This window comes from Malaclemys terrapin, chromosome 11 (assembly GCF_027887155.1).
Source record: "Malaclemys terrapin pileata isolate rMalTer1 chromosome 11, rMalTer1.hap1, whole genome shotgun sequence".
NCBI lineage: Eukaryota > Metazoa > Chordata > Testudines > Emydidae > Malaclemys > Malaclemys terrapin.
In genome coordinates this window covers 57,064,001-57,070,000 of record NC_071515.1, presented here as the reverse complement: position 1 = coordinate 57,070,000, position 6,000 = coordinate 57,064,001, and the positions used below count along the sequence as shown (strand labels likewise).

Below are 6,000 nucleotides of genomic sequence, written 5' to 3'. Positions count from 1 at the left end.
TGTGACATATGACTTAGTGCTCTTGAAGTCAAGGAGAATTTTGCCATGGACAAAGGGAGCAGGATCCATAATGATCACATACACAGCAACCAACTGTGATAACAAAGATAATTACAATTTGAAGAGCCCAAAGCCTCAAGGCCTACTCAGGAAAAACTCCTATTGACTTCAAGGACTGGAGGGTTTGTCCTATATGAACAAATAGAAAAAAAAAAAGTCATATAAGCAGAAGTGTAAGTAGAGGTTTTTTTCAAAAGTTTTCCATGAGATGTCAGCTACTCATTGAATGCTAAAGTTCTCTTCAGCTGCAGAATACAGTATTTCTTTTGGCATTTCAGGCAGTTTCTAACCAATGTTTGAAACTCAAAACCAATGCCAAGCCTAAACACATCTGGTTGATTCCAGGCCACAAATAGTACTGGAATGCCTTCAACACCTTCCATAGCTGCCATACTTAAAGCTTAATTCCAAAATAGAGCTGACAAGAAATACTTATCAGCATGATGCCATGGGACAAAATTCAGAAAAGCATGATGCAATAGGAAGACATACAGACACAACATATGGTGCATACACTGGGTAAAGACCTACCACCAAACAACTTAGATTTCAGAATACTGAAATAAAATCAAACAGTATATTCAGCCTGGTTTTCATTTTCTAAATGTCAAATTATAAGCTTAGTGTTGTTCAACTGTGCAACTGTAAAAATATACAAAACATCAATTAGTAATTATATATATTTAATATTGTTATTCAGTGCCTAAAGGACATGCTAATGGGTGTATACATGTAGATAACTAGAAGCTGTCTTACTAGTTGAATATACCAGTTCTTCAGTATCATTTGTAAAACTGAGGTGATGTAGTATGTGACCAGAATAAACTACACAGCTGGAGCCTGAACAGCCAGTCAGTTGTGACCATGAGCTAACTTAAAGTGAGGCAACTGTTACCTCTTAGAAGAGCATGTGTTGTGTGGAAGAGAGAGAGAAAGAGACAGAGTGATGCAGTGCAAAAACTATAAAGACCTAATAGTCTGAACATAAAAATATATTTAAACCATAGAATAGCCATGTATTATCCCTTTGAAGAGATGTGGTGATGTATGATGTGTACTGGATGGCAGGCAAGAAAATTGTTGTGAGCCAAGGGTCTGGGTAGATGGGCTACTCTCATTGACAGACCATTTATGGAAAGGAAATCCAGCAGGAAGCAGAAAAATGTTTTAAGAGGACTGAAGGATCTTAACTTCCAGGAAAACTGAAGCTGCACTTTTATGAATTTGATCTGCTCTCTTTTATTTTGTAGTCAATGACATTATATAAGAAGAGAAAAGGTCAGACATAAAAACTACTTAAACAAGAGGCTTAGAATGAATGACCAGAGCTTGTGCTAATGTTGTATTGCCTAGTTGCAGCTACCCTTCAGTTCTACTGCAGAAGTTTAATAAATTAATAAGGCGTGGCTGTAATGAATGCTCTAGGAATCCTAAAAGCCTATGTTATGAAATGAGAGGTCCCTATCTGGGGAGATCTGGCAGAAAGGAGGATACAGGAGAAACCACAAAAAGAACAGAATAAGTGACAAGGAAATTGGGGGGTTAGTTATGGAGTTCAGGCTTAAGTGTAAATTTCTTTTCTTCTGGGTTTTAAACAGTTCATGCACATATTTTGAGAGTTTAATGATCTTTCTTTTATTCCCTTACAGTAGAATTTAAAATTCAACCCCAATATGAATGAAATATTTGAGTATTTGGCCTTTATGGTTTATTCTGCAAGTAGGTATTTCAACACTATTTTACTAGTTATTTATGACTAAACAAAGGTCAAAAACAAAATCTCAGAAACTGAATGCCTTTATGTTTCACTGGAGTTTTGGATTTGAAACTCCAGCTCCGAATATGCCCCACTGACTTTGGCTTTGGACTGAATCCAAAACCGGAAGAAGGCTATTCTCTGATTCTGGTTTGGTTGTGAACAAAATCTTATTCAAGATGGTGGAAATCTTACAATATTGGCTTAAGAGATTTCAGCACTATCAAATCTGTATGCAAACTGTGATTTGGCATCAAATCCCAACCTAATCCACATCTGAACATCACTTCCTCAGCGCAACTCTAGTTTTGATGTATCTTTTTAGCTGAGTGCTGATCTCACTTTCTGATCAAAATGTTGCAGCCCTTCCTGCAACCCAAATCTCACAGGCTGTTTTACCTCTCCATAAGTGTTCCTGCTCCTGCTTTACTTTGAAATCCCTAATCTACCTGAGCCACGCTATACGCTCCTTCCTTTACCAATCCTTACTCCATCTCCCAGCTGTGCCCAACCTGTCTGGACCACCACCTCCCTCCTAGCCACTTCTCTAGCCATTCCCACTTCCTCTCCAACCAGTCCACCTTTCCCTACTGTCTGGCGGCTACTCTAGCTCCAGTAAGTTTACTACAACTGCCCTTCACACTTTCTTGACTGTTGTAGCTCTTAACACACTGTACCTCCTGTTTCATTCTATCATCTCCCTTTAACAAATACTCCACTCAGTTCAGCCAGCACCAAAATAGAATTTCATATTTATTTTAAAAATTAATTTAGAAATTAAAAGGTAAAATGTCTTATTTTGTACATTAATTTATTACCAGAAAGACTATACAGAACTATTTTGTCTACCATTTACATCCATATTAAAGTCCTTCCAAACACACAAAATTTGGATCCAGTAGAATATGACAGGTGGTACAAAGTTCTTTGATGACGTACCGTACAACATATCTTAGCAGTGCATAGAATGCAGCTGTTACAATGTTAATACAAATATTTTTAAATATATCAGATTACTGCACATTTGAATCAGTTTTTTTTTTCAAAACTCAATATTTCAGCCATTTAAAACAAGTAAATATAATTTGGGAATAGTCCCTCTTATGAATTAAAAGGCATACAATAAGATTGAAGGGATTTTTTGTTACACACATGGAGGGGTTGGGGGGGGGGGCGGAAGGCTGCAAGTACACTCTCTCTCTCTCTCTCATCTAGATAATGTACTATACCTTACAGTGCTGTAGTATAATGTCATGACTTCAATGGGAGCACAGTTAGGCCCAATGCTAAGCACTTTTACTGGGACTTATTTGAGATGATCTGTGGCTGATGAAGCTACTTGTGAGTTATGCAAATCAATGTAAATGGATGCCAATAAAACATTGATACCACTGTGCACCAATATGTCACATATTTTACAGTAATACTAGTTCATAAATGTTTTAGAGAGATTTAAAACAAATATTTGGACTTTTTTTTGTATCCTGCCATCTGCAAAAACTGGCCCCCTTAGGAACTTGTGTTCAGTTTACAGTGAGATACAATTACAACTAATCTGTTTGAAAAGCAGCTAAAAATGGCCTAAAATTGTATTTCTATACACAAAGATCTCTAAAATTCAAGTATCTCTGGACTTTTTTGGGCTAAAAATGAGTGCTGTGTAACTATGGATTTCCCATAGTCATTGGTATAGAGCTCCTATTTCTAGCTCTGCAAAGTTATGAGACTTCAGATCTTAAATCTGTCACTGGTCCTGGACTAAATATTACCCATTTTTTGCCTCCGGCAAATATAATTTTTTTTCAAGGGGATGTGGGAAGAATAGAAATTTCTCAGTTAAAAGAAAGAAAAACATTTTTGTGGTGCTTTCATTTTCTCTTTTAAAGGCAGCTTCTTGGGGTGGGTATGTATATTTTAGAGTTAGTCCTGGTAAGCATGGATTATAGGCCAGAGTACAGTGAGTGGGTCAAAGGTGCAAAATAAATGCAATTTATATATAATTGCCCAAGCCACACTTGTTCTGTTTTTAATAGAAGATGCCTATCTCCAGAAAAAAATTCACAAGTGCTGAATTTGCCTATTTTTTACAGTATTTGAGTACAAAATGGGGAATTCTAAATTTATATTTGAGTGAAATGAGAGAAAATAATCTTCCAATGGCATGTTAATTTTGTATGAATCAAGCTCTAAATAAGGAAAACTCCTGACCTGGGAATTCAGAATACTACCCAGAGAGAGCTGATTTGCTACTAGGCTCCAGAACAGAATTTAGTTTACAGAATCAGTCTGGAAATAAAACATCAGCATGAAAGCTACAAAAATAAAAAAGAGGTCTTAATAAAATATACAGTGGAAAAGAAAAGGATGAAAGTAAAAGTACAGCCATAAGGCCCTCATCGGCCCATATAAGCAATAAAATAAAATATGATGTAATACAAAGCAACAATTGTAGGATTCAGGATTCCTAGGTAGGATTTAAAAAAAAAATGTTTCCCACTTTTGTTGTGTTGCAGACACACTGCAAGTTTCCTTGTGGAGCTCTGCCAAAGAATTCCTATTGGGGTGGGGTGAAATGATTGTGATGAAGCCAGAACAAATCCTAACCTTCCCCCTAAACTTGAATCAAACCAAACTGGTACTCAGAACAAGGCATGTGCTAGGTGCCCAGCTACCCAGGGACCTTTAGTTTTTGAAAGCCCCATTCTGTTAGCACTCCTTCTATCATACCCCCTTATAATCTTCCCTACCTGCTGATCTGCCATGATGACACTGTCTCTTTCACCCTTAATGATGAATTCTGGGATACAAACTCTGATCCCTCTCCTTAAAGACAAATTTTTAATCTCTGGGCCAATTGGTTTGTGGAAATCTGCCTGGGATTCCCATCTTTTACACAGGACCACTCAAAACAAAGCATGCAAATTTTTTCAGGTCCACTTTTTTTTTTTTAAGAAAGGATAATTCCTTCCAGCATTTCTGACCTGATTGATACCTGGAAGTACTGGAAGTTGATTTCCAGATAAAAGATTCATAGATTCCAAGGCCGGAAAGGACAATTGTAATCATGAAGTCTGACCTCCTGTATAACACAGAATTTTCCAAAAATAAATCCTACAGCATATCTTTTAAAAAACCGTTCAATCTTGATTTAAAAATTGCCAGTGATAGACAATCCACCAGACCCTTGGTAAGTTGTTCCAATGGTTAATTACCCTCACGGTTAAAAAAGTATGCTTTATTTCCAGTCTAAATTTATCTAGCTTCAACTTCCAGCCATTGAATCATGTTATACTTTTGTCTGCTAGATTGAAGAGCCCATTATCAAATATTTGTTCCACATGTAGGATTTAGGGACTGTAATCAAGTCACCCTTAACCCTCTCTTTGTTAAATTAAATAGATTGAGCTCCTCGAGTCTATCATTAAAAGGCAGGTTTTCTAACTCTTTATTCAGTGTTGTGGCTCTTCATATACACATTCACCCATCATAATATCTATCTTATAATGCAAAATCACTACTATTTCTGTTCTGGGTCTCTCCTCAGCAGAAAATTAAAATTGTACTGAATTTTGTTATGGTTAAATATTATAAACAAAAGGGAATGAGAATGAAACTACCTGACTAATTTTAACTTGTGACCAGAGTCAGGGTCTGTTCCCATGTCTCCAGAGAAGAATAACTGAAGCACTAACTCACCGTGCTACCTAGCATTTGCTATAATAATTTTCTATTTATAACCTAAATACAGAGCAGTGTCAGGTGATTTTTAAGTAACTATTATCTTATAAAGGCTCTTATTCTAACATGAATACATGGCTCCACTTGAAGTCAAACACCCTTTTGAAGTCAAGTTGGCAGAATCTGAACCCAGGATAGGCACTCTGATACACTAGTCCCAAAATGTGTACCACATTATAAACCTGGGAGAACCAATGCAATTCATTCAGCAATAACACGAGTCCTCTTTGTGCAAGTTAAGTTACAGGTGGCAGCATTTTACAGAGCTCAGAGCCTATCGAAAATTGTTTTTCAGAAAGGCAATGACATATCTCAGAAGTTCCAAATTATGGATTGTAGTCTCTCTGGCCCCAATTCTTCACTACATTCGAGCTGCACTTGGACAGTGATTCTAGCTGTCTGATCCTCAGCCCTGACAAAAACTGGAGCACCGGGGGCTTACTCTA

General features: G+C 37.0%; 1 protein-coding gene across 2 annotated transcripts in view; it reads right to left on the bottom strand.

Moving 5' to 3' along the window:
* The window catches only part of ZEB2 (zinc finger E-box binding homeobox 2), a 129,996-nt gene that overhangs the window by 2,799 nt on the left and 121,197 nt on the right, over positions 1 to 6,000 (bottom strand). The gene's annotated exons all lie outside the window — the stretch shown is intronic.